The following is a 25,153-nucleotide window of genomic DNA, read 5'->3' as shown; positions in this document are numbered from 1 at the left end:
TACTATTTGAAAAATAGAAAGTTCCTTTTTTTCTGATTGCATAGTGATATCTATTAGGGCCCTCACCCAAAAAAAAATATAAACATAATGGGAGTTCAAACCTGTAGCTTGGAAAATGATAAAGTAACCATTCAAAGAATAAAACATAAGAAAAGGAACCTAACTTCCAAAATTTGCTATTAACCAAACAAAAATCACTGAGAAGGCCCCATCCACCATCTATAAACCAAAAGGACCACCCCATCCAATCACTTCATGCACTGCCACATCTTCTTTACCAATTGAATAAAATCCAACTCAATTACCCTTACAAGGCCCATCAACTTTGGGAAATAGTATACTATTAACCTCCTCCCATGGTTTGGCTTTCACTAGTATCCCATAAACAAAAGCTAGAATGGTGAAAGTACTAGACACCTACAAATTCCCTTGAGAATATATCAACATAAGAATCTTCACCACTACTTAAGATACTACCACGTGGTCTAAGTAGAAAGAAAATGGGACTAATGGGGCATAAAATCCAAAGTTTTTATAAGTCTCAACTAAGATTCCATATGCATGTTCTATAATAGAAGGAAAGGCTCTTTTTATATCTATATTTCCTCAAATTTCATTGCCACAATCACCTCCTGAAAGTAATGCAAGAAAACTACATCAAAGGAAGATCAACAAATTTGTTCATCCTGCTAACAATTCCAAAGCTTCCAATTAGGACAAAAAAAATTATGATGACTATAAATTATGTTAAGAGAATCAAGTTTGACCATTATTTTCTTGAGGCCAAGGGAAGAGACTAATGAGATCTAAAAATTGAAGGGTTATATACTGTGATTATTGACTATGTGTGTATTGTTATGGTCATTAATATAAATGGAAATGTTTGATTTGTATTAGAAACATGACTTAGACTATTTAAATAGTGTCTACTAAATGGATTCAAGGGTTAATGACCTACATATCCAAGTCCATTCCACATTTCATGAATGATCTTAATATATTTAAGGGACTATCACAAGTTCATTTTCAATGAAAGAATGTACTAACTATGACTGTGACTATCATAATGATAGTTTGAACAAAAGATCCCATATTAGAGGGTATAAATAGTATAAGATCCTTTTTCTTGCAAGTATAAATGATCAAAAAAATTAATCAAAACCCTATCCAACTTTAGAAAACTATGGAAGACTCCAAATTCTTTTTATGATTTATGATTTTTTTCATACACAGGGGTTTGAAGATAAAATACTTCACCTCTTGAATTCCCACAATTCATAATTTTAAGTAATAAAACTAAAATATCCCTTGAATCCTTGAAAATGTGAAGTCTTAAGTCTTATATAAAACTATAAAATTATGGAAGCATTTAGACAATATTTGTGTAGCAATGAAGCAACTAAAGATGGAAAAAAAATGGGATTTCACAATTCCAAAGATAGTGAAGGAAAGATACTAAAGCCTTTGTAGATAGTAAACAATGCAAAATTGATCATCCAATTACAACATAATATTTATATAACAAATAGAAATAATTTAAAAATAAATACTTAATTGACAAGCAACATAACATAAAGGAACACGAGCTTTTCTTTAACAAAAATATTGCTTTCTCCATGATTATGTTGGGGTAGCCCCCAACATTAACTACCTACGAATTGTGGAAGCTCTTCCTAAAATTAAAAAGGTACATGAAGAAAATTTAATTATTTGTTACTAACTACCAAAATAATATTATCAAGGTTATAAATTTAAAGCTCAACCCTTAAGATATGACATTCTCCAAATGAGAACATATGATATGCCTAATAGGAAAAACAAAAAATAGAAGAAAACCATCAATCACATATCTCAATTATCATAATGATTTGAGTATTAAAGGAAATGCAGAATAGAGGTAAGGGAAGAATTATTAGTATTATAGACATTTTCCCATGCTAGGTTACAATCTATTCTTCCCCTTTTGACACACTATCAAAATATGAAAGGGGAAGAAAAGTGTAGATTCCAATCAAGTGTCCTTTGAGGCATAGAAAAAACTCTTTGATCTGTATAGGCATCCAACCTCCTAAGCTTTTAGGAATCATCTTTTTTATGGTTTAAGCTCCATACCTTTTTCCTATAATAACCACAAGTATCTTTTGGATGTACTTGGGCTTGTTTCTCAATGAGAATCCTCCTTGTTTCTTCAAATATTCCTCAAAATAAGCCCACATCACCATCCTCTTCTTGGTCAGATACTCACATGGATTTTTCACATATAATGTATTGGATTTGCACTGTGGAATAAGAAAACTCTTGTCAGCAGTCTATGAAAACCTTGTCCTAACTACAAAGTGACCTAGTTTAGCTCTAGACAAAAACCCATTGTTAGTATTATGGCATCCATCACAATAAAATATGAACTTCCCAAGAGCGTTCCAATTTCCATCTATGGTGATGTGACCAACCCTATTAAGATTAGTAACCATTTTGGTGCTTGTTACAAACAAAACTCTTTCCAAAGTATCCATTTCACAAGATCTTCAAACCATTTGCAAATACAAGATATGGAAAATAAAATTTATTGGTGTTTTGATAGATATAAAAAAAAAGGGTCAATTAGGAGATCTTTGGATGTCACACATTTTAGTAGTTATCTAGAACTGTGAAGTTAACTTGCCCGCATAATTGGCCTAGAAGGCTAGCTTGAGGACCCTTTAAGATTAGGCTGGCAGCTTGTGTTTCTCAATAAGGAGAATGGTACACTTCTCCTTGGAGATGACCCTTAGGAGTATGTTATCTTGGCACTTGTTAATACTAAATCGAGATGCAATTGGTTAATTGAGTTGTGCTTTTCATCATTCTCAATCAGTCAAGCATAATATTTAATGAATGTTGAAATTTGACTAGTTTTCATCTGCCAACTCTCAATTATCAATTTCCATTATCTAATTTAATTGAGAGAAAGAGGTATTTCTAGGTGAACTATAAGAAAAATTATGAAGACTTGGAATGTCTTTGGGATTCAAGACATTGTCCGCAATATCAAGAAGTACTAATGGCATCATTCTTAGGGTGACAACTAACACTAAAATAGAAAAGTGTATTTGAACCCTAATTGAAACTACATTTTGCCTCTATTGCAACTGTTATAATGGTATAATGGATATGTCTACTTAGTGGAGAATGTGAACTATGCATTTCTATAACATATGATAGGCACTATATGTTGCCATGATGAAGATGGAATCATTTCATTGTTCATATTTAAACAAGTAATTTTTTCTAAGCTATTGTATGTGATGTTTTATGTTTCCTTTTCTATACTTTTTTTGGTAGTTAAGAGTAATAAATGCAACACAATTTTTGCATTATTGGGCATGCTTTGATAAAGGAGGTTTCTAAGAAGTGCAAGTATTAAGGAAGATGATGGTAGCATGAATACACCTTTTATGTGGATGCGAGGAGATAAAGGAAATCACAACAAGGAAGTAATGATTTATAACGGTTTAAGTAAATACAATTTAACACATTAAATTTGTCTCCAAACTCATTTTCTTAAATTTGAATAAAAAATTGAAATGTTGAGATTAATAATAGTAATAATGTTGTTAAAACTGAATGTCTAATCAATATTCTTGCTAGCGATACTTTGATAGACCAAGAATTCTTGCCTTTTCTCATTACAATTTATGACTTTTTAAAATCATCCTCATTGAAACACCTATAAAATGTTAACAACAACACATGTCTTTTTAATAAATTCTAAATAATTTTAAACTATATTTTTAGCTAGTACTACCTATAATTAGCTACATCTTAGTAGAACCTACATATTTACTCCTTTCTCCATTGGAATCCCCATTTTTAGTCCTCTTAGAGGCCTTGGGAGTTATATATGGAGCACTTAATCCCACCTTTTTGTATTCTATTATAATGGGAAAATATGATAAATCTCTTCAAAAAATTCATAATCCCTCGAAAGCCAATGAGAAATAATGTTCATACATCCAAGCTTCTTCTCTTTCTAGGCAACACCACTACTGAAGTACAAGAAACTTAATGTTAAATCTGTAGGAAAAGTATAAAGGAACATTAGTTGAATAGATTTCCAAGGTTAAGTAAAGAAATGATCAATTACATAGTATAATGTTAATGTAAGAATTACTATACTAGTTTACATGAATTATAATTTTTCAAGCCAAAAAATGGACATTATGCTAGTTTAGCATAAATCTTCATAAAGGAATAGTACAATTTGCCAATTCATAAAAATAGTTCCCAATGACTAATTTTTTGCACATAGAAGCAATATTTAAAACTTTGACGCTAGTAATTTGGGATTTGGAATCGAGTAAATATGTCTTCTCTTGGTATAGAATGACATCCTAAATAAATATTACATCTGTTAAATGTATTATGGTATAGTCTTGCCTTCTTAAAATAAAATGTCTCTATCATACAACTCTTTAATTAGGACATATTCTTTTCACACCCCTTGAGAGTAGATACATGAATTTTAGCAGCAACAAAAAAAAATGTGAATATCGTGTGATTCATGATAAATTATGCTAATGAAGTGTCACTTTACATAGACTGCTCTAGAAAGGAAAATTTATGGATGACACATGATTGAGAATTCTCACTTGAAATTTCCTCTACAGTCCATGTAGCAACTTGGGTTAAAATAACTGATTCATATGTAGTTGATATTTGATCATTTAGAATAACTTCTACCTGTGCAACCAGAGAAGACACAGTGTTAGTTAATCCCAATAAATTATTATTCCTCATTTCCATAGTTAGAAAATCTTCCTATCTTATCTTAGCTCCTATGTCAAAGGTTCAGACTACTTCTGATGTTGAATCTTCTAGAATCAAAGGAATAAGTTAAAATTTGTTAGTTGTTTCAATAGGCTTACTCATGTTTCCTTCTCAATCCTTGCCACATTAGTTTACTCCACTACTGGTTTATTTAGAGATAATATTTTCTCATTTAGAATATTGCTAGCCTATTGAACCAGGGTAGGTTTGATATTGGTCAGAACTAGTAGATTGTCAGCCAGTCCTAGTGAGTCATGACTCTTGGTTTATTTATCTAGAGAGTTTACATTCTCAGTTACATCATCTTTCAAAATGGAAAAGATTGATTGTATTTCTTCTACCTCTAAAATTTGAACTGTAAGACTAGATTTATTAAAATCATATGAGTTTGAGTCTTCCTCCTTTTGATATGAATATTGTAAATGTCTAGTTGATTTAGTAGTCTCTTTTAAGGTTTCAATTTGAACCCTTGTAGCAACTTATGACATAACTACTGAGTTATTTGTCAATGAAATTTTCCCAATTAGAGTAACTTGCATATCTATTCATCTAAGTTACTCTAATTGACATCCTTATTAAGTTGACAATATTCATGCAGAGTTTCAAGAATCTTATCATGCTATCTAATATTTTATGTAACTGTTACTACTTCTTTTATTATGATGCTTGATGTGTCCAAAATTCAAATTTTGGGAACATTGACATGGAACAAGTTATTTAAGTTTTAAAATGGTTGGCATGGGTTGCAACACTTGGAAAACTTTCACAAATGGAATCCAATCCAGTTAGTAATTTGCATTCCAAAAAAATAAGCCTCAAAGTACCAACAATGTAATATCTCTTATTCAAGACTATCATTATGAAGGAAAGCAATTACATCTCTAAATAAATTTGATTCTTCATATGGCACTATGTTTTACTCTTCATAGTTGTTTTTTGGAACCAATAATGGAAATCACAACAACTAACTTTTAACTAAGATAATGTGAGTACACCTTTTATGTGGATGTGAGTAGTCTTTTCAAATTCCATATATTGGTGGTGCTTTGTGATAGCTTCTATCATCTGAATCATAGTCACCTCTTAGTTTTCCTTCATTCATGTGTTCACCATCAATATAATTTACAAATGTTAATGGAAATTTATCTTCATCTATTACAACTTCAAGCATGTCTCCTCTTAAAAATATATTGAGCTCTTTGTTTGTAGAAGAAAGTTCTCACTATTTGAATTTGCCTAGTACCACTCAAAACCAGCCTGTAGTGCAGCAGCCTGCTAGAACCCTAACACTTGGTGTTTCCAGAGAATGTCAATTTTCTTTAGTTTCATGTGTCCAAAAGTGGTTATCAAACAATTTACTATGGGGGAAAATTTCATCTCTGCAAGCTATATAACTAATGATGGCCATTATTTTGGTTGTGATACTCTAAGAGTATCCCACACCATGCCAAATTGACCATTGATAACTCATATTTGATGGGTTGATCAGGCATTATGAATCTACAAGGCAATTCTGAGCTTTTTACATGCTCGCTTTATCATAGTTTTTTATGATATAATATCGATGGTTCTATTGCACATTGCAGATGGAAAATATGGAAGATGGTGTCATCAATCACCTTCTTCCATAATACTCAAGTGAAGGAACTACATATTTGTCAGGGTTGGAAGTTGTAAAGAAAATATTGATGAAATTTGGAGCCAACCACTACCTTATGGATGTTAAAAAGCCAATAGTTATCTTCCTATGTGATGGAGGAAATGATTGTGGAGGGGATCCCATGTATTACATGGAAGGGATGAAAAGAGAAAATCCTAGAATGATACTCCATAAAAGAATGTTTGTAAGGGATCCCATAATAAACATCTTGATTGAAATGGAAAAGAAAGGAAGCATAAATTTGAGAAAATGTTGGATGAGATTCAGTTGGTCCATAGCTTTGACCATCTGGCCAAAAGTTTCTAACCCCAAGTTGTGGCATTGATGTCAAATTTTTTAGTGGAAACAAAACCTATAGAAATATGTGAAATGTGGAAACATAGACAGGGTATGTGAACTGTTTGATGAAATGCCTAAAAGAGAAATATTTATAAATTTCCAATTAAGTGGAATTATAAGGTGTAAAGCTAGACTCCACAACCTTTTCCATCATCCTAAATGCCTATGCCAAAATGGGAGCTTTGAAATAAAGAAAAAACATTCATCAAACCATAAAAGATAGATGGATTTTCAAGATATTATGCTTGTTAACTACTATTGTATGTAAAATGTGGAATCATGGACACATCACTTGAACTGTTCAAAAAATGCTTGAAAGAAATGTGGTATCATGAACTACATAGATTGCATGATATACTCTGTTTAAAAGGCTTAAGGAACTTCTAAGACTTATAGGGAAAAATCCAAACTCCACAATCTTTGGTAGCTTCCTCTTTGCACATTCTAAATTAGAAGCTCTAGATAAAGGTATGGATATCCATCAAAAAATAATAAAAGGAGGGTTTTTATCTCATATTGTAGTTGTAAATGCTCTGGCATGCATGTATGAAAACTATACAATGCCTCAAAAAAATTTCATCTATTAGACTGCAATTATTGTTGGATATACACAAAATGGAGCTTTTGAAAAGGCTTTCAAAACTTTCATATACATATAATTGACAATTGTAAAGAAAAATTCCACAACCCTTACCATCATCTTTCTTTCTTGTCCTAAAATAGGGGCTTTGGAATATGGTATGTACATCTATCAAAGCAATAATAATAGACACATTTTGTCAAATGTAGTTGCAATTGTTCTAGTAGATATTTATGCAAAATGTGGAAGCATAGAAAAGGCATACAAACTAATTGATAGAATGCCTAAAAAATATGTCATCTCATAGAATATAAGCATTGATAGATATACAAAAAATGAATTTGTTTAAAAGGGTTTAGAAAATTCCAAGAAAATGTAATTAGGCAGTGTGAAGCCAAATTTATCATCTCATTGAATGTACTCATTGCTAGATATATAGAAAATAATTTTTTTGAACTTCTAAGAAAATATAATTAGCAGTGTGAAGCTAAATTCAACAAATTTTCCAACAACCTCTCTACCTATGCAAAATAATAAGATTTGAAAAATGATATAAACATCCATCAAAACATAATGAAAGGGGAACTTTTTTTAGATATTATAATTGGAAATGCTTTTATTGACATTTATGAAAAATGTGGAAGCATATACAAGGCATATGAACTTTTTGATGTAATGCATCAAAGAGATGTAATCTCATGGAATGAAAATTTTGCAGCATGTCCAAAATTTGAATTTTTCAAGGAGATAATATCTCATATCTTAATGATCTAGGCTTTGTGTCCTTAGAGTTCATGCCCTTCATACAATTTTGGCTATGTTGGGGAGACTGAAACTTTTTTGCTTAATTTACCTCCTCCTGCAAATTTTCCACTTCACCAACTATTTTGGCCAACTATGCCTCTTTATGTTTTGAAGCATCAAGTTTCTCCTTTAAGGCACCCATATTATTTTTTATTTGATCTACACCTTGTGCATAATTAAGTGTATCAACTTATTTTTCTTTTAGAATAGTAACTTTTTCCTTGTCTACTTGTATTGAAGCTAGTTTAACAAGAACAAGTGATTCATTAGCTTTAGAAATTTTGATTGAAATATCCTTTTCTCTATTATCACTCATTTATTTTGCAAGAGTTACATATTCTACCTATTTGATTTTTGATAATTTAGTTTCCAAGGAAGTTGCATTTATTTTGCAAGAGTTACATATTATACCTATTTGATTTCTAATCATTTGGTTCCAAGGAAGTTGCATGATGTTGTTTGATTTTTTGAAGCTCCTGCTTAGTAGCTTCCAACTCAGCTGTAGTATAACTATGGTGCTCTCTTGCAGATTCAAACTTTGTCTGCCAAACAATAATGTCACACTCTTGATTTTTCATGTTTGTAGTAACTAGCTCTTCAGCATAGAGTCTAGCTATTCCAAAGGTATCATTAGCCTTTACCTTCAATTCCTTTGTATTATCTAGCTATTGAGTTAAACTTTCCACCACTCTCTTGGCCTTTTCAAGCTCAACAAGTGCCTAAACCCTTGTGCCCTCCGCAATTTTGAGTTGGTCCTTTGATTTTGCAAGTTCCTTTTGAACAAGATGCAGTTCTATCTCCTTTGATATCTGCCTCTATAAGCAATGAGAAGAGCATCAGAATATAGAACATGACCCAAGAAAAAGTAGATCATTTGACTAATGTAAGAAACATAACAAAAAAAAGTAACCATAAAAGAGTGAAACAACTTCAAATAACATATCCAACTGGAAGCTAAATCTTATTTGCATATATTTGTCCTCCAAGAAGTCTCTCCAAACAAGCTAACTGCTTGTTTGATGGACTCAAATAGTGTTGTAGTGTCAATTTCTTCCCTTTGAAACACAGGACGAGGTGCATTGCTTGTCGTTTTTCCTCAAGTTTCTACTCCTTTCCAAAGCATAGGTTCATTATATGAATACATAGATAGAGTACATAATAAAAACACACTATTAAATCTTCTATAAAAAAAATTCCACTAATTACTTTATGCATTCTTCCATGCTTTTGAATGGTGGTTTAGCTCTATAAAAAATTAGAATAACTACTTTTTACTATTTATAATATGTATTGCCAATCGTATAGGAGTATGAATTTCTATTTGGTCAAAAAATAAAAATCCACTAACAAACGATAGTCCTTGTGGATGCTCCAATTCAAATGAAGTTCCACAAATGTTTCTCAATAATAAATATTATATAATTATCAATCAATATTATACAAATAATGTTCAGTTTAATGGTTACCTATAATAGAGGAAAAATGAGTACTAAAATCTTGTGAAATTTAAGGGAACCAGACTCCAATGTCCAAACTTAAAAAGAATCTAAAAATTATTTAAAACTTTGCCTTTCCCAAGAAAAATTCCTAGCAAAGTTGGAATAGCTAAAAGTGAATACTATTGGAAATTTGGTCTGCTCTGTAGAAAATGACTCAGGGGGACTAACAATGAGAAAAATTTATAAATTTGTAGCAATCAATTGAAATCAACTTATTTCATCCATTCTCAATTTTGTGTATGTGCATAGGGGTGCTCTAGTTTTTATGTTTCTGGGCCAATCATTGACAATCTCATCTTTCCCCACACCTAGTTAAGTTGCTTATATAGTGTTAATGCATTGGCCTTCTTTAAGGCCATTGGATTGGCTACAATAGAAATCATTAACATATGTAAAATTCTAAAGTAAAGCAATACAATAGAAGGACTCAACTCAAACTTGTTTGGATAATATCTAATTCAGCCTTAGACTCACTCTAACTCATTTAAGATACAACAAATTTAAAATTTAAAAAAAAATTAAAAAATATTTTTGAAGGATTTAAAGATTTTATTTCCATCATCTGCATTCATTTCTAATTTTTCCTGAAAGTGGGTAGCCTATTATTGCATGATTTATTTTCTTTGTTGAACTTTGCAAAGCTACAATTGAAACCAAGTCTATTATATTTACTCACATGATAAATAAATGAAGAGTAAATGCAATCCCATGTTGTAAATACAAACAAACCAAAATAAAAATAAAAACAAAGTAGGAAACATTGCAGTGAAATATCAGAGACAAGGGATGTGAAATATAGCCATGTTTGGCATTTTTTACAATCATATTTGGCAAGTCTTCACAGGAAGAAAATCCTTTCAAGTTTAGGATATTGTCAGCATATAATTCCTATTTTTATGTTTGATAACATTGGTGTATTAATTGTCCATATTAAGTTAGTTGCCACTCTCAAGTAGTTATGTGTCAGTTGGTTGATAGTTGTGTTACTTTTGGCAAACATCAAGTCCTTTAATATGTTGTGCATTGTCAAGAAAAGTAGTATGTGATAGTCAAATGAATTGTAATCCTAGGTTGACCATCTCTAGTATTTCTCTCTGAAATAAATTTATGAGAAAATTATTTAATAAAGATATAATTTACTCCTATATTTGGTACGCATTTCCATCTTTCATTCTAAAATCTGTAAGGTAAGATATTATCACTTGCAAAGGTAAGATATCATCTTTCATTCTGAAATCTATATTTCTTATCAATTTTCATGCCTCAAGAGTCATGGGTTTTCTAATGAATTAGTCCTATTGTTCTTTCTCTAGATTGTTCAGTTGCAGTAGCATGGAGGAATAAGGAGTTGTTGGTAATACAAGATGTTCAAGTTGAGAATTTTTTAATGGTCTCTAATATGCTTATTAGGCTAATAATGATTTAACCAAGGTTCTAAATCTTGTCTTAGCAAAGCTTAAATTTCTTGAGCCTTTTTTTCATTTTGTTTTTCAATGAACCCTATTTACACCTTCTAACCATGTTGAATAGAATTCAAGATTTTGTTCATACAAAATGTAAATATGATGTTAATATTTTCTTTTCTTGAATATATTTTCTATTCTACCACATATAGTTCCAATGTCTTTGACAAAATTAATTGAGTCAAAGGTTCAATAGATGTTATTCAACACATTCATGTCTCGACTATTGTAATGGGTTTGGACTTATCTAATAATGAAATTACAAGGACAAGAAATTTGGCTACATTGTCATTATTGGAGTTGAAGCATGTGTAGTGTCTGCCCCTAGATCGCATTTCTGTTATCATTTTCAAATTCTTTTAGGTTGATTTTATGCATTGATTAGTTTAGAGATATTGGATTTACAATATTATGATATTATTTCATGTTTCGGATTACATATATACTTGTTGATTTCATTTCACATGACGTTAGTGATGTCTTTAATGATGATTATGTTGTATTGATAGAGATGCATTATTATATGTACGAATTTGATGTTAGACTTGTGATTTTTACGATACTTACCCCATACTTGCATGTGTATGGTGTGCGTGTTTATTTTATCTTTCTGTCTGACGTGTTTGATGTGGCTAAGGGAGGGAGTCGTAGTCACCTGCTAGTTGGGATCTACATGATGAACCACTCCCCGCCATTGTCTGTTTAGTTTAGATATATTATATACATGTACATGCTCGTCTTTTATGTAGGATGTAGGTACCGGGCATCGACTTCCCTGAATTGCCAGGATGAGCGTGCCCTATTACAAATACTCAAATGGTGAGAATGGGAAGATAATGATCAGGTCCAATCCTATCCATAAGCCCATAATACTTGTCCTGCAAGGAGGACTCGTAACAGACTGTCTACCCTTTTTAAACTTGTGAGTATTTTGTGCGTATGTTGTTTTGTGAGTCTTTGATGAATTTCTATTAATTAAGTCTAATTAATAGATTAATTTAATAATTTAATTTAATGAAAAAATATTATGACTTTTTGAATATTTAATTATATTTAATTAATTGAGAAATTAATTAAATATAAAGAATTAAATTGAAGATAAAAGTTTTAAGATTAAATTTAGAACATGATAATATTTATTTAATTTAATAATAATATATTTAGAGTTCATTTTTATAAAAATGCTAAATATTATTGTTATTTAAGTTAATAAATATTTATCAAATTAAACGTTCTAAATATATTAAAAAGTTAAATAAAGTTTAAATTTAGAACGTGATTATATTTATTTAATTTAATAATAATATATTTAGAGTGCATTTTTAAATAAATGCTAAATATTATTGTTATTTAAGTTAATAAATATTTTATCAATTAAGTTTCTAAAAAAAATGAAATTAAAAGTGAAAAGATATTTAATTATCATAAAGATTATAGTTCGCATGATTTATGCATGAGTTGAAAATAAAAGAAATTAATTTAAAAGATAAAATATGTGAACTTGATTAAGATATTTTATTGCGCATGAGATTAAAGTTAATAAATTAATTTAGAGTGAAGTAAAGTGGAAAGTTAAATAAAGTAATTTAACAATTCACTTAAAGTGCATGAAGGTATAATAAAAAGAATATTTTAATTTAAAAAGGAAATTAATTGTGCATGAAAGAATTAATTAAATAAAGTAATTATTATTTTAGAGTTGTGGAGACAAAAACCCTAAAGGTAATTAGATTCTATATTAGAGGGTTTTGGGGTCATTATTGCACACACAGGTTGATGGAGAGCAACTCGAAGGTTTTGGAAAGAAGAGAATTTTACGTGGCTTGAAAGGTTTTGCTTGCGGTAGGAATTTGCATTTAGTTGTTAGAGGATAGCATCGATATAAGTAGCGTCTTGTGTTTTGATCAGTAATTGAGCTATGCAACTTTCGTTCTTGTCTTCTTCATGCTTGTGGATAGTAGAATCATAAATTCTCTATGATAAAACTTTGAACATTTAATGTTGTAAATTTACTGGGTGTGTGTCTATATCTTTTTTGTACGTAGGGATTAGAAAAGCAATAAGAAAACTCTAGTTTCGTAGATTGAAGAAATTAGAATTTGATTTGAATAGGGTTTGAAATAAAAAAAGAAGACTTTAGATTGAAATTCAAATGGTGAGAATTATTTTCTCTATGAGACTGTATTTCTTTATATTTAAATAATAATAATAATAATAATAATAGTAATAAATTATTTATTTAAGATAATATTATAGAAATTTTAAAGGAAGTAAAACTGAATTTATCTATATATTTAATTGGTAATATATTTTAAAAAGTTTATTTAAAATAAAATAAAACTAAATTACATATTATTGCAAATAAATTTTAAAAGTTTTATTTTGATAAAACTTAATAATTAAATAAATATATATATATATATATAATAAATGGGGTGGGATTATACCCCCCCCCCCCCCCCCCGTACCTGCTGCCGGCTTTAATAAGCCGCGGCAGCAGGGTACCCTACTGTCGCAGGTACCAGGCCGGCGGGCCTTTAAACACGTCATTTGATTTGTGTTTTTCATTTTTTTATAAATTTTAATACATTTTAAAATTTATTTAATTTAAATGGTAATAAATTATATTATAATTTAATAACATTTTGTGTTATTCAAATTATATAATTATTTATTAATAATTTTACTATTAATTTTTATAAATGTTTTGTAATTAAAATAAATTTAAATAGTTTTATTAATTATAAATTAATCTAATTAAATTTGATTTAATTAGGATCTATTAAAAAAATAAGAATTAATTAATGAAGTTATTAATTTATCATATTGATTTTAGTAAAATTATGGTTATTTTATTTAAAATCAATGAACGGTTATCTTTTTATAACCTAAATGGAATAAAACGATTATTTCTAGATTATTCTACTAGGAAATGACTATTATTATGAAGGTAATTTTACATATTTAAGCCAAATAAATAAATGGGGGTAATTTTATAGAGTTGACTTGTGGAATACACTGAGAATTCATTCACTTGAAACATACATTGAACACAAAACTGAAACTTTACTTTTTACCTTATTGTGTATTATTGTAAATCAAACGCAAACTATGACTGTTTTGCTTATACTGTCTATGCTTTGGAATTTTGGTGTTGAGTAGGTGTTGACTAGTCTAGGATGTACACCAGAGGTTTTGTGAGATTTCTTGTATACTATTTATGGGACTAGATGTTGTGATGTGTTTTGTGATTCATATTGGAGATTATATTTATGAGGTTTATCTTGTGGAGAAATTATGTGTACTTGGATGGGACAACCATCTTGTTATCAGGTTGCCTGTTAAGGAACCGAGTTTGATCTTTATGGGTGTTGTGGTATGGGACACAACTGTGTTTTTATGTGCTTAGGAGAGGTTGTCTAGGTACATGACTTTGGGAGTGGCTTGCAGTAGGGGTCCGGGACCCTAAGTGGTCAGTACCAAGGTAACCTATGCAAGTTGTGTAATAAGTGATAATCTAGTAATGAAAAATCTTTGGGGGGAAAACACATTAAAAAGATAAGTTATAGATATTTGATCCACCTATGCCTTGAGTGCTTGTATAGACTAAGGATGGGAATGAGATGAGTGCCTCGTCTTCTTGAGAGGGCTTTCTGGTTTCCATATGTGTGATGTTGAGGGTCCGGGGTTCAGAGTAACCAGTCCAGGGTAACTCAACGCTTGAGGGTCCGGGGTCTCTTAAGAGATCAGCCCAGGGTAACTCAAGTAGCCATGTGATGACACTCCCTAGTATGTAGCCTGAGTCTCCTCTGTAGATTTGTGTACCTATGGTGGTGTACTTATTGTTGGTGGTGTATTTATTGTTGGATGTGTTTATGGTGGTGTATTTATTGTTGGATGTGTTTATGGTGGTTATTTACTTTCATTGATGATGATTAGTGATTCATGGATGATGTACTTTTGACGTGTGGCTTTTGACTTAAGGTGATTGTCTTTTGTTGACTTTATCTTATGATCTTGGTATTTGGTTTATACTTGATTTTTGTATGATGTTTGGTTATGTGGTGTCGGTATTGGATTGAGTGTTCCTTCTTTGGATTATTTTATCTTCTTGAGTAGTATGTGTTACCTTTGAGGTAGTTTTGGCTATTAGGAATTCCTTGCCTAGGAATGTTTTATGTTTGATAGCCGTATGTGGATCATTCATTATCTTCCCTGCACGGTGGGAGTGGAAGCCTGACTAGGTAGCCACGTGGTCGGGAGGTAGTCCCTTCTTACCATTTGGGTCCCCCTTCACATTGCTAGCTGTTGGATGTTCGTTGCAGAAGATGTACCTTTATCATTCTTATTTCTTATCTTAGAGACTTCTTTTCAGATGATGTACATACGTTATCATGTATCATGATGTATTGTATCTATTCTCACATACCCTGCAACATGTGCAGTGGATGTTATTGATTGGATGTACTTTCATTGTATTGTTTATACTTATGCATTTGCTTATGCGATTATGTATCTGTTATTTCTTTATGATCTTGAGACATTGTACTTGGAACTTAAACTAATTAATTTAAAATTATTAAATGTGACTCAACGTAAAGGAACCTTTGAGGAATTGAAACTATATCTGTAATTGAAAATGTGTATTTGTTGTGTATGTTCATATTTCTTCCGCATTAATGTTATCTTGATGTTGTTTAAACTTTTTTTTTTTAAAATAGTTCAGTAAACATTGTAACATTTTAGGTTTAATTCTCTTGGGTTCCCGAGCGGGGCGTTTCATATGGTATCAAAGCCTGAGTTTCAACATTGGGAACTCTGGGCATTATGTGCGCCATCACTTGAGCAATTAGTAAACTTGCAACTTATTTAAACAACAAACTTATATTGACATCAAACTTGAAACCAAACTTTTGAACAACAAACTTTGAAATGATACAGATTCTAAATAGGGAATTAGAAAACTTATAAACTTTTTGGATTATTGCTTTATGTCAGTAAGTTGTGACCCTATGGTTATGATGGATTCTTAGATGTCGTTGTTGTGTTTGGGTGTTGTAGGAGAGATGACTTCTGATTCTAGATCCATTGCTAGGGGTCGTAGCTTAGGACATGGTAGAAGTCATGGAAGAGTTAGTCACCGTATTCCTTCCTTGGTCCATTCAAGAGACCCTATTCAGGAAGAGGCTAGAGAGGATGCTAGTGTTAAGCAAGATGTTGAGACAGAAGGACCGGTCACTAGAGACTTGGTCAAGAAGATCCTAGCATGACTACCCTTGCAAGATAGAGCTCATCATGGAGATAGAGATAGGTCCATGAGTCCTAGAGGGAGGATCCTAGAGAGAAACAGGCAGTCTAGCCAGTCCATCCAAATGAAGGACCTATTATGGGTCAAGATCAAACCTTTCAATGGAGAAGGTACTGGATATGATGCTGAGAATTGGTTGATTGCTCTAGATAGATGTTTTTCCATGCAAGACTTTGACTCCAATGTCAAAGCAAGATATGCCATTACCCACTTAGAGCTCTTTGCAGCGATTTGGTGGAATATAGAGGAGAATAAACATGGGATAAATATGTAGACTGTCACATGGGAGTTGTTCCTTGAACACTTCCATGAGCGATTTCTATCAGAGCAGTGGCAACTTCAGAGGGCAGATGAGTTTCATGATTTGAGACAAGGTACCAAGACTGTGGTGGAGTATGAGTGTAAGTTCTTCGAGCTTATGTCTTATGTAGGAGTAAGTGATAGCTCACCATTAATGGTCCAACATTTCATTAGAGGACTTAATGTTAACATCATTGGGGGTGTTAAGGTTTTCCAACCGAAAACCCTTAAGGATTCTATATTGTGAGCTACTTTAGTTGAGGTGAGTGTGACTTCAGGCCAAGGTGGCCTACCAGGTGTTCTGGCTAGTGGGGCACTTTATTTAGGAGCATTGAGGGATAACCAGTCTCAAGGAGCTGGAAGTTCTAAAAATTCTCCTAACTTCTCTAAGGGTAATCAAGAGAAGCCGGGAAGAAAGTTCTTCCATGGTAACGATGGTGGTTCACAGTCAGGGAACTATCACAACTGGAAGCGTAGTATGCGCAACAGGTTGGATCGAGTTCCTCGAGCTCTCAGTGAGGATGCTAGTGTTGGTAGTTGTGATCAGTCGCGTGCACCTGGAGCTCAGGGAGGCTTTAGTGGAGATTGCTACTTTTGTGGACAATATGGTCATAGAGCGACCAATTGCCCTGATTGTGGACCTTAGTTTTGAGTTTTCTGAGTTTGATTCATGTTTCTTAGTAATGGGCTTCCAGGAGTAAGCCTAATTCTAGGGGGGGTGGATGTAGTGCCTACCCCTAGATCGCATTTATGTTATCATTGTCAAATTCTTTTAGGTTGATTTTATGCATTGATTAGTTTAGAGATATTGGATTTACAATATTATGATATTATTTCATGTTTTGGATTACATATATACTTGTTGATTTCATTTCACATGACGTTAGTGATGTCTTTAATGATGATTATGTTGTATTGATAGAGATGCATTATTATATGTACGAATTTGATGTTAGACTTGTGATTTTTACGATACTTACCCCATACTTGCATGTGTATGGTGTGCGTGTTTATTTTATCTTTCTGTTTGACGTGTTTGATGTGGCTAAGGGAGGGAGTCGTAGTCACCTGCTAGTCAGGATCTACACGATGAACCACTCCCCGCCATTGTCTGTTTAGTTTAGATATATTATATACATGTACATGCTCGTCTTTTATGCAGGATGTAGGTACCGGGCATTGACTTCCCTGAATTGCTAGGATGAGCGCGCCCTATTACAAATACTCAAATGGTGAGAATGGGAAGATAATGATCAGGTCCAATCCTAGCCATAAGCCTATAATACTTGTTCTGCAAGGAGGACTCGTAATAGACTGTCTACCCTTTTTAAACCCGTGAGTATTTTGTGTGTATGTTGTTTTGTGAGTCTTTGATGAATTTCTATTAATTAAGTCTAATTAATAGATTAATTTAATAATTTAATTTAATGAAAAATTATTATGACTTTTTGAATATTTAATTATATTTAATTAATTGAGAAATTAATTAAATATAAAGAATTAAATTGAAGATAAAAGTTTTAAGATTAAATTTAGAACATGATAATATTTATTTAATTTAATAATAATATATTTAGAGTTCATTTTTAAATAAATGCTAAATATTATTGTTATTTAAGTTAATAAATATTTATCAAATTAAACGTTCTAAATATATTAAAAAGTTAAATAAAGTTTAAATTTAGAACGTGGTTATATTTATTTAATTTAATAATAATATATTTAGAGTGTATTTTTAAATAAATGCTAAATATTATTGTTATTTAAGTTAATAAATATTTTATCAATTAAATTTCTAAAAAAATGAAATTAAAAGTGAAAAGATATTTAATTATCATAAAGATTATAGTTCGCATGATTTATGCATGAGTTGAAAATAAAAGAAATTAATTTAAAAGATAAAATATGTGAACTTGATTAAGATATTTTATTGCGCATGAGATTAAAGTTAATAAATTAATTTAGAGTGAAGTAAAGTGGAAAGTTAAATAAAGTAATTTAACAATTCACTTAAAGTGCATGAAGGTATAATAAAAAGAATATTTTAATTTAAAAAGGAAATTAATTGTGCATGAAAGAATTAATTAAATAAAGTAATTATTATTTTAGAGTTGTAGAGACAGAAACCCTAAAGGTAATTAGATTCTATATTAGAGGGTTTTGGGGTCATTATTGCACACACAGGTTGATGGAGAGCAACTCGAAGGTTTTGGAAAGAAGAGAATTTTACGTGGCTTGAAAGCTTTTGCTTGCGGTAGGAATTTGCATCTAGTTGTTAGAGGATAGCATCGATATAGGTAGGGTCTTGTGTTTTGATCAGTAATTGAGTTATGCAACTTTCGTTCTTGTCTTCTTCGTGCTTGTGGATAGTAGAATCATAAATTCTCTGTGATAAAACTTTGAACATTTAATGTTGTAAATTTACTGGGTGTGTGTCTATATCTTTTGTGTACGTAGGGATTAGAAAAGCAATAAGAAAACTCTAGTTTCGTAGATTGAAGAAATTAGAATTTGATTTGAATAGGGCTTGAAATAAAAAAAGAAGACTTTAGATTGAAATTCAAATTGTGAGAATTATTCTTTATATTTAAATAATAATAATAATAATAATAGTAATAAATTATTTATTTAAGATAATATTATAGAAATTTTAAAGGAAGTAAAACTGAATTTATCTATATATTTAATTGGTAATATATTTTAAAAAGTTTATTTAAAATAAAATAAAACTAAATTACATATTATTGCAAATAAATTTTAAAAGTTTTATTTTGATAAAACTTAATAATTAAAAATATATATATATAATAAATGGGGTGGGGTTATACCCCCCCCCCCCCCCGTACCTGCTGCCGGCTTTAATAAGCCGCGGCAGCCGGTACCTCTGCTGCCACAGGCAACAATTGTACTGTTGCTGCGCGCAGCAGGGTACCCTGTTGTCGCAGGTACCAGGCCGACGGGCCTTTAAACATGTCATTTGATTTGTGTTTTTCATTTTTTTATAAATTTTAATACATTTTAAAAATTATTTAATTTAAATGGTAATAAATTATATTATAATTTAATAACATTTTGTGTTATTCAAATTATATAATTATTTATTAATAATTTTACTATTAATTTTTATAAATGTTTTGTAATTAAAATAAATTTAAATAGTTTTATTAATTATAAATTAATCTAATTAAATTTGATTTAATTAGGATCTATTAAAAAAATAAGAATTAATTAATGAAGTTATTAATTTATCATATTGATTTTAGTAAAATTATGGTTATTTTATTTAAAATCAATGAACGGTTATTTTCTTTTTATAACCTAAATGGAATAAAACGATTATTTCTAGATTATTCTACTAGGAAATGATATTATTATGAAGGTAATTTTACATATTTAAGCCAAATAAATAAATGGGGGTAATTTTATAGAGTTGACTTGTGGAATACACTGAGAATTCATTCACTTGAAACATACATTGAACACAAAACTGAAACTTTACTTTTTACCTTATTGTGTATTATTGTAAATCAAACGCAAACTATGACTGTTTTGCTTATACTGTCTATGCTTTGGAATTTTGGTGTTGACTAGGTGTTGACTAGTCTAGGATGTACACCAGAGGTTTTGTGAGATTTCTTGTATACTATTTATGGGACTAGATGTTGTGATGTGTTTTGTGATTCATATTGGAGATTATATTTATGAGGTTTATCTTGTGGAGAAATTATGTGTACTTGGATGGGACAACCATCTTGTTATCAGGTTGCCTATTAAGGAACCGAGTTTGATCTTTATGGGTGTTGTGGTATGGGACACAACTGTGTTTTTATGTGCTTAGGAGAGGTTGTCTAGGTACATGACTTTGGGAGTGGCTTGCAATAGGGGTTCGGGACCCTAAGTGGTCAGTACCAGGGTAACCTATGCAAGTTGTCTAATAAGTGATAATCTAGTAATGAAAAATCTTTGGGGGGAAAACACATTAAAAAGATAAGTTAGAGATATTTGATCCACCTATGCCTTGAGTGCTTGTATAGACTAAGGATGGGAATGAGATGAGTGCCTCATCTTCTTGAGAGGGCTTTCTGGTTTCCATATGTGTGATGTTGAGGGTCCGGGGTTCAGAGTAACCAGTCCAGGGTAACTCAACGCTTGAGGGGCCGGGGTCTCTTAAGAGATCAGTCCAAGGTAACTCGAGCAGCCATGTGATGACACTCCCTAGTATGTAGCCTGAGTCTCCTCTGTAGATTTGTGTAACTCTGGTGGTGTACTTATTGTTGGTGGTGTATTTATTGTTGGATGTGTTTATGGTGGTGTATTTATTGTTGGATGTGTTTATGGTGGTTATTTACTTTCATTGATGATGATTAGTGATTCATGGATGATGTACTTTTGCCGTGTGGCTTTTGACTTAAGGTGATTGTCTTTTGTTGACTTTATCTTATGATCTTGGTATTTGGTTTATACTTGATTTGTGTATGATGTTTGGTTATGTGGTGTCAGTATTGGATTGAGTGTTCCTTCTTTGGATTATTTTATCTTCTTGAGTAGTATGTGTTACCTTTGAGGTAGTTTTGGCTATTAGGAATTCCTTGCCTAGGAATGTTTTATGTTTGATAGTCGTATGTGGATCGTTCATTATCTTCCCTGCACGGTGGGAGTGGAAGCCTGACTAGGTAACCACGCGGTCGAGAGGTAGTGCCTTCTTACCATTTGGGTCCCCCTTCACATTGCTAGCTGTTGGATGTTCGTTGCAGAAGATGTACCTTTATCATTCTTATTTCTTATCTTAGAGACTTCTTTTCAGATGATGTGCATACGTTATCATGTATCATGATGTATTGTATCTATTCTCACATACCCTGCGACATGTGCAATGGATGTTATTGATTGGATGTACTTTCATTGTATTGTTTATACTTATGCATTTGCTTATGCGATTATGTATCTGTTATTTCTTTATGATCTTGAGACATTGTACTTGGAACTTAAACTAATTAATTTAAAATTATTAAATGTGACTCAACGTAAAGGAACCTTTGAGGAATTGAAACTTTATCTATAATTGCAAATGTGTATTTGTTGTGTATGTTCATATTGCTTCCGCATTAATGTTATCTTGATGTTGTTTAAACTTTTTTTTTTAAAAATAGTTCAGTAAACATTGTAACATTTTAGGTTTAATTCTCTTGGGTTCCCGAGCGGGGTGTTTCAGCATGTTGGATCAATTTTTTTGGTAATCTTTTTTTTTTCCTCTCAAAATTTCCTCCCAAAAAATAGTATCTTCGGTCATGGTAGGAATTGGCACAGTTCAACGTGTCTTCTGTATATCCATCATACATGACTTTTGCATGCTCTTGACATTGGTATTATTATGGTGATTACATTTCATCATTACAACAAGTGACTCTATTTTGTAATGCATGCAAGCTAGTCTCAATTATTTCAAAGACTATTTAAAGAAAAAATAGCTAGTTTGATGTTTTTATTTAATGCAAAGTTTTATTTTCTTGACATAAATTGCATAATCATTTGTATCTTTCTCTAAGAAGTTAGCACAAGAAACACTACTTGCGGGTGGCCAAAGTGCTCAAAATTATATTTTATAAGAGTCTATCACTACAATAATTTAGAGAAGTGTAATTGACATGAAATATAATTTTAAAATACTTGAATAGGAGAATTTAAAATTGTTGAATTGTTATTGATAAAGATTTAGATTATTTTTTTTTATAATAACTAAAATTTGTGTTCTTTGAGAAGAGTATATCATGTTACAGTGACCATGATCATGTTAGATCCAATATTGGGAAGACAACTTTTTTATTTGTTTGCATTATTCTTTAAAGGGTACTAGCTCAATGGAAGAGCACCTGTTTTATAAGTAGGAGGATGGTGGTTCAATTTCATCATGCCCTAATTTGACTAAAATAATGATTAAATAAAATACCAAATATACTACCATATATACTACCCAAAAAACTACCAAATAAACTACCAAAATTACCAAATAAATTACCATATAAACTACCAAGTAACAACAATAAATGATTAAATAAATGACTTAATTAATGATTAAAATAATTTAGTCATAAATTTGGTTGGGAGATACATGTCCAATAATTAACTACCATTGGTCACATGATCAAAATTAGTCACATATCTACAATTTTTAGTAGTTTACTTAGTATTATATTGTTATTTTTGTACTAGTATTATGGATAGTTGCCATAATGGCCTAAAATCAAGGGTAGGGAATATTTAATCTTCTAGGATCCCATTTCTCGAGGGAGAGTGGGATGTAGTGAATTTCTAAAAGTGGAATAGAGTTCAAAATTCTATTTTGGAGTGATAGTCATCTTGCATTGAGTGGAAATGTGTTTTCATGGATTTTTTGTGTTACCGTTGAATTTGTGTAGAGTAGATAGTCTTAAGAATTTTCTCTTGAATACTAAAGTTATTTTAAATTCATTAGGGTAGCTTTAGAAATTATTTTGTAAATAGACTAGTTGTTGGGTTAGAAGTAGACAGATTTCACTTTTATGGCTTCCCCATAGTTCTCCACCATGAAAATCATTATGTCTTCAAGGAATATGTTAGAAAATTAATTGGAGGTTATGTGTGTAAAAGGAGAAGATCTAGAGCGCAGGTTACCTATTTTTAACATCATGCCCTAGGCGAGATCAGTGGGCCCAGCTAGGTGCATGACAATGTAAAATTGATGTGCATGTGCAAGGGAAAGAGAGAGGTCATGGAACCAAGTATGGTTTTGGAAGAATATTAGTCCTACAAAAACCTAGGAGTGAGATTAGGCATTGGCCAATCCATTTAGGTGGATTTCTTTAGCACAAATTAGTGATCAGCACAAATTCAGCCCTATTAACCCTATATTTTAGGAATCTACTATACAAATGACCTAGGAACCTAAGACCACAAAAATATTCAAGGTCTTTGAAAAGGGTACCTAAATATCAAGTTTATTTCTAGGGTTTTTTGGAATCTTTGTGAAAGAATTGGGAAAAAATCACTAACTAGGGCTAATTGGCTAATTAGCCTATTAAGCCAAATCCATAGTAAATCTTGAACTCGATAGGAAAACCCTAGATGCTCTATTTAAATTGAGTTATTTGGAATTCAAGTGAATTTTTATTGATGGATACACCCCCTATAGCACTAGTGAAGATAGTATAGTGAATTTTTCCTTGAAGGCCTCTAAGGAAGAGTGAAGGTTTGAAGCACCCTAATTATTGTCATCCCTCAAGGTAAAGCACAAAGGAATTCACTCATAGAGCTGAGTTAAGGAAGTCTTATTCTAGGTTTCCCAAGACCTCTAAGGCCCTAGAAGTAAGCTTAGGGAATAGAGAAGACTAGGTTTAGTATAACCTAGATAGAAATTGTGCAAGCACACCTTTGAGAGATCCTATCAAATTGATATTAGAGCCCTATTAAGATTAGGCTTGTGGTGAATATTTCTAGGACAAGAAGAATCATTTGGTGAGTCTAAAATGGTTATCAATGTACAGCTCACAAATAAGGTAGATGAGCAAGAAGAGGAGAATAGATTTCTTAAAGCTAAGCTAGCTCAATTGGAGCAAAAAGTGGAAGAAGTGGATGAGAAGACTAAAGAAGTCAAGGACAAGATTGAAGAAAAAATTAAAGAAGAAGAAAATAAGGAGGTTTTAATTGAGGAAGAGGTCCTTGAACTAGAACCCATGCTCACAAAATATGCATTCCTTAAAGCATTGAGGGCCTTAAATGGCAAGGCTCTAGAAGGCATTCTAATCTTTAGTATAAGATGGAACCCGAGGTAGTCCTAGATTGGATAGAATGACTAGAAAATCACTTTAAATGTGATGGCATAACTGAATCTTAGATGGTTTAAATTTCTAAGATGAGATTAAGAGGGTTTGCACTCACTTGGTAGAAATTTATCCAAGATGAGAGAGAAAATGAAGTAAGGAATCCCATTGCCACATGGAAGGCTATAGTTGAAAAGATCAGAGATGCTTATGTACCTAAGGATTATGAAATATAGTTGCATAAAAGAAGAAAAAGTTTGAGATAGAAGGACTTGCATGAGAACTCTTATACTAAGGAGTTTAAAATATTGTGTATGAACTCAAGAGTTGTAGAAGATGAGAAAGTATGGTAGCAAGAAATCTTAATGGTCTCAAGTGAACTGTAAAAGATGAGATGAGTATTTTGACTCTTGATACAATTCAAAAATGCTACCAAATAGTAGTAAATGTAGAAGAGAAGCTAAGGAAAAAGAAATATTCAATCACTACCAGAGGTAGAGGCAAAGGAAGAGACAATAGAGGACACAGAGGTAGATATGACAGTAGAAGTTCTAAGATGGAAGTTCAAGGAGAGAAAAAAACTCACTGAGAAACAAGA

The 25,153-nt window shown here is 31.5% G+C and overlaps 1 pseudogene; it reads right to left on the bottom strand.

Moving 5' to 3' along the window:
* Positions 1 to 1,949: 1,949 nt before the first annotated feature.
* Positions 1,950 to 19,754, bottom strand: LOC149549257 (EID1-like F-box protein 1 pseudogene; annotated as a pseudogene).
* Positions 19,755 to 25,153: the final 5,399 nt, after the last annotated feature.

This window comes from Cupressus sempervirens, chromosome 7, assembly GCF_028749045.1.
Source record: "Cupressus sempervirens isolate cs-2001-9-10 chromosome 7, ASM2874904v1, whole genome shotgun sequence".
NCBI lineage: Eukaryota > Viridiplantae > Streptophyta > Pinopsida > Cupressales > Cupressaceae > Cupressus > Cupressus sempervirens.
The sequence above is the reverse complement of the archived record's forward strand: the minus strand, read 5'-3'. Positions and strand labels throughout refer to the sequence as shown.